General features: G+C 38.8%; 1 protein-coding gene and 1 long non-coding RNA gene across 2 annotated transcripts in view; one reads left to right on the top strand and one right to left on the bottom strand.

The window, feature by feature from the left end:
• Positions 1 to 3,358, top strand: part of LOC123978149 — a 17,354-nt gene extending 13,996 nt beyond the window's left edge. The window contains exon 4 of the long non-coding RNA XR_006826886.1: positions 3,194 to 3,358. This is a non-coding gene — a long non-coding RNA (uncharacterized LOC123978149). The remainder of the gene's footprint in view (positions 1 to 3,193) is intronic.
• LOC123978147 (disks large-associated protein 2-like) overlaps positions 1 to 8,603 on the bottom strand; it is a 101,153-nt gene that overhangs the window by 64,194 nt on the left and 28,356 nt on the right. The gene's annotated exons all lie outside the window — the stretch shown is intronic.

The following is an 8,603-nucleotide window of genomic DNA, read 5'->3' as shown; positions in this document are numbered from 1 at the left end:
CCTCAATTTGGGTGTGTTTCCAAAACGTCTCTGGTGAATCTCGTGGACTCGACTCGCAAGCATCGGTATGCACAGATTTGATTGGCTGAGCAACGTCACATGAGACGATTGGAGCACATGCGATTGGTCTGTGAGTTTCCTGGTCCTCTAAACCAGTACAGTAAATGCTAGAAAAGCTGCGCGGGTTAAAATAGAAACGCTCCGTCACGAGGTAGTAATTCTCAATAATAAATGGGCTGTAGGTCGGCGGTCCGAACAGGACGGCGGCTGGGTCCGGATCCGGACCGCGGTCCGCCTATTAGTGACCTCTGGTCTATTCATTTATTTAGTCTGTTAAATTATTCACATATCCATTCATTGATTTGTTGATTCGTTGTTTTACATTTAATGTGGGGTTGAAATATAGCAGGTAACGCCTTTCTGCTACGTAGCAGACAATATACATTAATATAAATTAATAAATAAATATGAACTTAGTCGTTTATGAACTTAATATGAGCTTAGTCGAACAACCCAAACAGTAATATTACATTATACCTTATGCCTAGCAAGCCAAATATCTCTGCTGCTGTCAGTTTCTGCTGTCCTTAGCATCACTGTGCCCCGTCTGCCAGTAGAAAATCTAATTTATTGATTGGCAGTGTCGTCTTAAGACAGGCTGGGGTATAAATATGCATTCTCTGCGGGAGTCAGAGCTCATGCATAGACTGAATTTACCTGGGATCTAAGTAAAAATACAAACTACAGTCCAGAGCCCACTTCAAAAAAGTAACTGAGTTCATGTCCATCTATGATGAAGAGTGCTTTTTGATGTGGTGTCACTTATCAATCAAACAGTATTGACATATAGTGACATGTTTTCTTGATAAAGGATGATATTCCGCTTTTCAAAGTAACTTGTTACTTCAAAAAGGAGCTTTGAATCAGTATCATGTTATGTTACTCAGAAAGTCCACTGATTCCGGCTACAGCTCGTTACGGCTGCACCACGGTTTTGATCCGTCCATAGCCCGGCGTCAAAGTCTACTGGAAGTGTCTCAGAAGCGTTTCAGCAGCGGAGCTTGCAGCCTGCCCACCAAAAACAGACATATTCTCTGCAGAGCGAAGAGCCGCTTCCGGGACACTTCTGGGACGTGCTGTGACTGCGTCTGGTGGACTCACAAGTATTGGCCATGATTAGCTCCGGGAAACGCTCATAAAATTTGGAAACCTAAAAAGGAATTAAAAGACAATTCTGAACCTGCAATCCAAAGATGTCCATGTTGTACAAAATCTGCCACGTCGAGTCTCAAGTTCATCCTCAAACCTCCTTACACCTCACAATATTTCTAGAATATTTCACTGCCTATTTAGTAATTAATGAGGGTTTAGAAGAACTTGAACTATGATTATAAGTAGCACACCCCAGTGCCCATCGCTCTGCTTATGTAAGTGATAATACTTTTTTATAGCTGAATTTTCATGCTGCCAGTGGCGAGAGAAAAAATGCAGGAAATCCCCTTTGGACTTTTTTTCCTTTTGACTACAGAAACACCTGCATGACTGTCTGCGTGGTACCTTTAAATGCTCAGAGTTGTCCATTCTACTTGAAGGAGCAGACAGCTGTTAACAACTTGGAGAGGTCCCTTGAGAGGCTTACTGCATTAGACAGCACGGCACATGTTAACGTCTACCACCCTCAAGTAAAAGACCATGGTAAATGAGTCATACTGTGACTATAGAGTACAGGGGATTGGACCACCAACCCTGTGATCAGTTGACAACCCGCTTTATCTCACAGGTGCCCCAAAGGCATTTGATGATTAGTCAATCAACAGAAAATATCCGCAACTATTTTGATAATAAGAGTTATTATTTAACTCAAAAAATGTATCTGGTGCTTTGTGTCATATGATAGTAAATTTAAGTAAGTATCTTCAGATTGTGGACAAAATGAAAAATTTATATATGTCACCCTAGGCTCTGGAAAATTGTTGTTTTTTTTCTTTTCACTATTAAAAAAATTGCCATGTGATTAGTTGATGAATTACAAAAATCAATGATCAATGATGTATTAATGATGGAAATAACTGTTCTTTGTAGCTCTATAACAGATTTACATTAGGTAATGACATTTGGTCACAATCAGTCACGTTTTTGTTAATCAAACCACAAATTGAAGCTGTACTTTAAAGTGCACTCAAAAATATAATATGGTACACTACTGCCTGTATTTTATCTGGCACGCATAAAAACGAAGAAGAGGAAAGGAATGGCATGCCAAATACAAACAATGACTGCTATAACTAAGAATATAATCCCAAGTTACTTTTCAAATTAGATTTAGAAGGGATTTAAATTGCCAGTAATCTATGTACTGCATGGTTACAAATCCAAGGTTTAAATAGGTCCTGTGCAAACAGGACAGTAGTTACACAGAGTGACATGAGACTCATTTCAAAAAGCTTACCTTGCATAAGACTACTTTCTACATCAGGACTCCAGAGTGCGGATAGCTGCCAAAATGTGAAGGATTTTGCTTGCTTTTCTTTTATTGTGCCAGTTTTCACTCAATTTCCCAGCAACTCTGCAACCAGGAAGGAGGCCTTGAGCTCCTCTATTGATAAAATAGAGTTACCTCTAATTAATCTAAAGGGTATATAATAGTCCCACTTAACTATATTATATATACGTATGAAAGCCTTGGAGAGGACTAAAATGGGACTACAAAACTTCTTTTTTGCAGATTCAATTTGTGTGTGTGTGTGTGTGTGTGTGTGTCTGTGTGTGTGTTCTCCAGTAACCATTTGGTATGGGAAACATTGAAAATGGTGCAGAAGAAAATAATCTAGAGGTAACACAACATCTATTATTGATTTATTTTCCTTTGCAGTCTCTTTCCAGTAAGCGTACAAAGAAAGTGTGTAGATTATTTATTAGCTTTGACTATTTGTCATGAAACTATTCCCAGTTGTGTCTGGTATAAAGGCGACAGGAATACCACAGAAGTGACAAATGCAAAGAAAAGCTCTTAGAGGGGTTTTCGCTCTCACTTCGTTTGATCACAGTTTTTTCTTTTTTGTCAGTGTCACCTTCTCAAGGCTGTGAGTGACAGGAGAGTGGCAAAAAAAAAAAAAAAGTTAGTTTGTGGGAGGTGGGTGTGGTGAGATTTGAAGGGGTGGGGTTTAAAACATCTCTTCATGTTGCATTATAGGTGATGACAGTGTGATGCTGCACAGTGGGATGCTGAGATGTTGGGGAATCCCCTGGACAACAGTTTCACTGCTGTGGTGCAGTGGAGTCAACAAGAGCAGATCCTTGAGGAGAAAAACAGTCCGGGTTTTATCAGCAGAATACTGCATGTGGCGTGTACTTTAAAAGTCTGACAGTCCCTTCTCCCTCATGTTTCCTGATATTCTGCACTGTGCTATCCAATAACACTATATTCTGAATTATAGCACTTTTAGTAATTAATTCATGCAAGTATTTGCAAGTAAGTCTGTCATACTCAGAATGTAGCCTGTCCACATAAAGGTCATGCCTACAGCTGTGAAATTAATTATGTTAAAAACAGAGATACACAGACTTCCAAAGATGCAACACTGCCAAGTCTCACTGCTCATTCTTCAGTTCATCTGTTTTATTGCTATCCCTCGCCACGTTTGATTCACAGTGCAGGCTTATAAGATGTCTTTTGGAATTGAAATCTTTTCAAGTGCAACTTCAAACAGTTTCTTGGGTGCCATGGCATTTGCTTGTTTATAGTTTTTCTCTATTGCTTAAACACAATTCTTGAAATTATTATTATTTTTCTCAAAACTCTAAACACTATGGATTTGTGTTTAGAGTTTTGAGAAAAATAATAATAATTTCACATCTCACCAAATTCCCCAAACATCCTATTTTCGGGTCAAAATGAAGCTCTCCATTCAAAACTTCTTCTTGCTGAAAAACCAAACTTCGCCCTCAGACATGACACACCCTCAAAAACACACACACTACAACACAGTTTTACACACTGGTGAGATAAATTCAAAACAGTACTATAAAACTGGTTATAAATAATGTTGCTTGTGGTTCTCACCCTCATAAACCTGTTCACATTATGAACACAAAAGAAACAACAAATTTAAACATTTGCACATTTTGTATTCCTTAGTGTACTGTACAGTACAGCACACCAAAGAACTAATTATTCTGTCCCAGCATCCTGTCCTTGGTCAGGGACAGGCCAGAGATTCTCGTCCTCAAACTCCACTTCCTCCTCCTTTTCCTCCTCGTATCACTGCTCCTCCTCCAACTCCTACTGTTCGGCCCAATCCCAATGTCCCCCCTGAACCCTAAGCCCTGAACCCTCACAGACTTTACTGACATCACTTGGAAAGTGATTGAGTGCAAAAGGCTGCAAGGGCTCAAAATGCTGTAAACAGGAACGGGACAGCACTTTGCCACTTTATCACGTTAACTTGACGACGCTGAAACACGTTGCACACTTTTTATTTTATGTTTTTGCCTGATTTTTAAGTCCTGCAGGCTCTTGCCCTGCAGAGTGGAGGAGAGGTAAATGTCAATATATATTTGTCAATAATCATTACACTATAGTTTGGTCAAAACAGCATCATTAAGCAAAAACTGAAATAAATAGTTGAATAAACTAAGTGTGTAAAGGTGGTTGCTTTCCTCCGATTTCATGTGTACTATACCATCTTAAGAAAAATTCTTACAATGTTTACATCAGCGTTGGTGTTGATGCTTGTTTGTTTACTGTTTTTCTTCTTCTTCTTCTTCTTCTTCTCTTATAACGCGGATTTACCGGGATTTTTCTCTCGTTTCCGGGCTTCCCCTGGTAATCCCTGTGTTTCGCGTCATACCGCAATGAACTGTGGGCAATTCCCTCAAGCAAAGTCCGCAGAAAAGGGTCTAAAAAGGGCTCAAAATGTCCCGTAGAGAGCCCTCGCGCACTTGACGATTTGACAGTGGGACAGCCCTAAGCCCTCATGGACTGTGGCAACGCATCTCAAAGTCTGTGAGTCTGTGAGGGTGGACATTGGGCCTTCCTCATCCTTCACCTCTCCCTCCTCTATCTATTGCTCTTGTTCCTCCTCCTCCTCCTCCTCCTCCTCTTCCTACTCCTCCTCCTCTCAGGTGTCCTAGACCTCTTCCTTCACATCTCTCTAGCTCCATTGTTCCAAAACTGAATGAACTGACTTGGGCCCTTTGATCTATCAATTGAAGCTTCTGATTGGTGTGTTATCTATTATGACTCTTTGTGTTTCTACCTGGGTAGTTGGGTGCTTATTGAGCTCAACCTTGACTTGAGTGAACAATATTGAATGTTAGAGCTTTCTCAATGACCACATGGTGTAGGCAATGAGAAATGAAGGGATTTGTGTGTAGGAAATGGGTGGGCTTTTTGAAAAATGAAGTTATGGTTTTAAAATTTTCATTTAAAAGCCTGGTTATACTGTTTTAATAATAGGCAAAAACTGTAATAACAACTGAAAGTTGTTTTAAATCCCCTGATGTTACCTCAATATCTCACATGCTGACCTAAGTCAGCTAGAATCTCATGCTCTGTTTTATGATTAATTGACGCCATAGTATGAGGTTATGACTAATTTAATTACAGAAATAACAAACAACCTGTAACCTCTTATGCATTATTAAAACTGTAGATATCAGGCTTTGAGAGGGAAAACACAGCTTCTATATCTGGGGCATTATCTGGGTTTGTTTAGGACTGAAGTGTTGTGTGTGCCACACATATTGATTTTACCGCAGGGAAAGTGATTTATCAGAATTACTCAGTGATGCTGGACACCATGTGCATAAATAATAACGTAGTGCAACCCTCATTTAATTTAGTAGATCTCCTTTATCTGCCTTAAGACTGCATATACACTCACTCATTTAGAGACAAGTGATTTCTCTGGGGTCGTCGCCTCTTGTCCCTTCTCTCTTTCTTTCACACACATATAGCTTCTTCTCTAGGGGTGAATGGGTTTGCTACAACCCATTTGAAAACAGAAGATGGCTGAAAAACGCAATACACTGAAAAAATAATCCTCACAGGAAACTCAATGTAGAAAATTAAAACAGTGAGAAAAAAGCCATGAAGTCCACACAATGATGAACAAACAAGCTAGCTTCCTTAATTTTTTTAAACAAAAAACACTCATGGTTTCATAATTAAGACAAATTAGTTCTCTGCAGTGGCAAACCCAGGTCTCTTGGTTCAAGTCCGAAAGAATGTAAACTATTCCTCCATAATTAAATCATTAGATAAACAATGCCCCTACAAATTGTTTACAGGCTATGATGCTGGTGATACAGGTTATGAGCTGTTGAAAAAATGTTAAATTATTTCACACATTGCAAAAATGGAGCCTAATTTAGATCACGTTTGTTTTCTTTCATGCCTTTTTAATTAAGCTGGTAACTGAGTGGGACGTTGCACACACATTTCAATGGTATTTAGCTTGTTTTAAAACCAAGATAGTGATTCACAATGATGTCTTTATAGTCCTAAGCTAGGACAAAGATCCAATTATACAAGCAACATTTGACATTATATACTGTATTTTCTCTTGTCTGTCAATGGATCTAGCAACGCACAGTTTGAGATTCTACCAAAAACCTCAGATTAAAGGATTCCCATATCTTGTCTTTCAACACACTACACAGTTTTCACTATTTTTATTCACAATTTCACTGTGTGTGCTTTTCGACAATAAGCTGGACATTTCTCTCCAAGAGAGTTGGGACACTTCCAGAGTCTTATTAATTTGTTCTCATTTGGCTGTCTCACAGTTAGTGCACTATGGAGGCAGGCTGCTAATGCAATTAAAAGCAGGATGTGGAGATAATTACAGTTACAGGCAGATCAGCTGCTGTTCTGAATCCATTACCATGTAATTTGGCTGTGATGGTGACTTCTTGGAAATTTTCCTCATGACAAATAATGAAGTTATCAATAAAGCAGCCGTATGTTATCCACGGTGAGGATAATGTAGGTGTTCTCACTTTGATTGCATAAAATAGTTTTTGACGACTGAGTCAATGGGCCACTAGCAGTGACCCAATATAAACAAATATAATTTAATATAATCGTTGTGTTAGTTACCAGATCAACAACAATAAATTGCATTACAAAAAAGATATGTTTTAATTAATTGAGAAAGTGTTTATTTTTTATTGCTGTAAAATGTCCTGACCTAAACTAATTGAATGTTTGTGTTATAAATAAAAATAATAATAATACTTTTATGGTCTCTCAAGTAGGAATAATGTCATCACTCAGGCTACACCCATAAAGTAAACTCTTTGAGAAACTTTTTTATTAAATGTAATTTAAAGTAATTTTAGGGAGTTTGACTGATAAGAATGGCCGGAAAGGAAGTGAGTCATAGCTCACAGGAAACCAATACATGTAATTAAAGGGGCTATATGGAGTTTTTTCTTGATTCACTTATCAATAATGATAATGATAATAATAATAATAATAATAATAATAATAATAATAATAATAATATAATAACTTATATTTATATAGCGCCTTTCACAAGACCCAAGGACGCTTTACATATAATTGCTGAGACAGAACAATAAAAAGGTAATTTAGGGTTAAATACCTTTGTAAAGAGGTTGGTTTTTAGAAGGTTTTTGAAAGAGTCCAGAGAGGGAGCATTTCGGGTCTCTGTGGTGATGGAGTTCCAGAGGGTGGGGGATGCGACACTGAGGCTCTGTCCCCAAAAGTCCGCAGCCTGGTGTGGGGGACAAAGAGCAGGCCCTTGCACCATCCTTGACATAAATCCACGACTGTAAAGGTGTGTTCACACTAAAAGTGAATTCAGCGTTTTGGGCAGCTTGATTACATACTAAGTCAATGCAAGTGGCTAAAGAACGGGGACGTATACAGAGAGCAGCGCTGCAGCTTTCGGACAAATAAACACCCGTAGTCGGTCTGGATTCTGCTCTGACAACTACGCCGTTTACCCGTGGGAGGAGCTCAGAGTTAACTGCTTTTGTTAAATTAGCTTTTTACTTTAGTTTTTGGGATTACAACTTGATTTATCTTCACTTGCGCTTCTCAGCAGCTAGCTTCCGTGCACATCCAGTTCCACTGATGTTGGTAGCGTCGGATGGCACCAGAGTAACGTAACTAGTTACTTTTATCACCCAGTAATAATGTAATGTAATGTAATAATATTACTTTTCAAAGGAGTAATAAGTAACTAGTAATATATTACAATTTCTGAGTAACTTGCCCAACACTGGTAATGAGCATGGACTTCAACCTCAAGCTGATAAAAATATTGTATAACGTTGCAGGGGGGAGTTTACCTGAGCTTCCAGCATGTTGTGTGCAGCATTCTCCCGGTGAGTCTGTCTACATGTGTCGCTCATGAGTTTGAGCACACGTACGAGCACACACCTGGTTGCAATCTAAAAAAACACACCGCTAGTGGCCGCTGAAAACTACATACAGCCACTTTAAATTAAATATATTTAGTCACAACTACAATGTCTGGATGTACTAACTACAGTACATTGTGCTGTGTGCTTTCTGATAAAACATGAATCCTGTGTTTTAACCTGCAGCAGTTCCAACAAGCTCTTGCAAG

Source organism: Micropterus dolomieu, linkage group LG10 (assembly GCF_021292245.1).
Source record: "Micropterus dolomieu isolate WLL.071019.BEF.003 ecotype Adirondacks linkage group LG10, ASM2129224v1, whole genome shotgun sequence".
NCBI lineage: Eukaryota > Metazoa > Chordata > Actinopteri > Centrarchiformes > Centrarchidae > Micropterus > Micropterus dolomieu.
The sequence above is the reverse complement of the archived record's forward strand: the minus strand, read 5'-3'. Positions and strand labels throughout refer to the sequence as shown.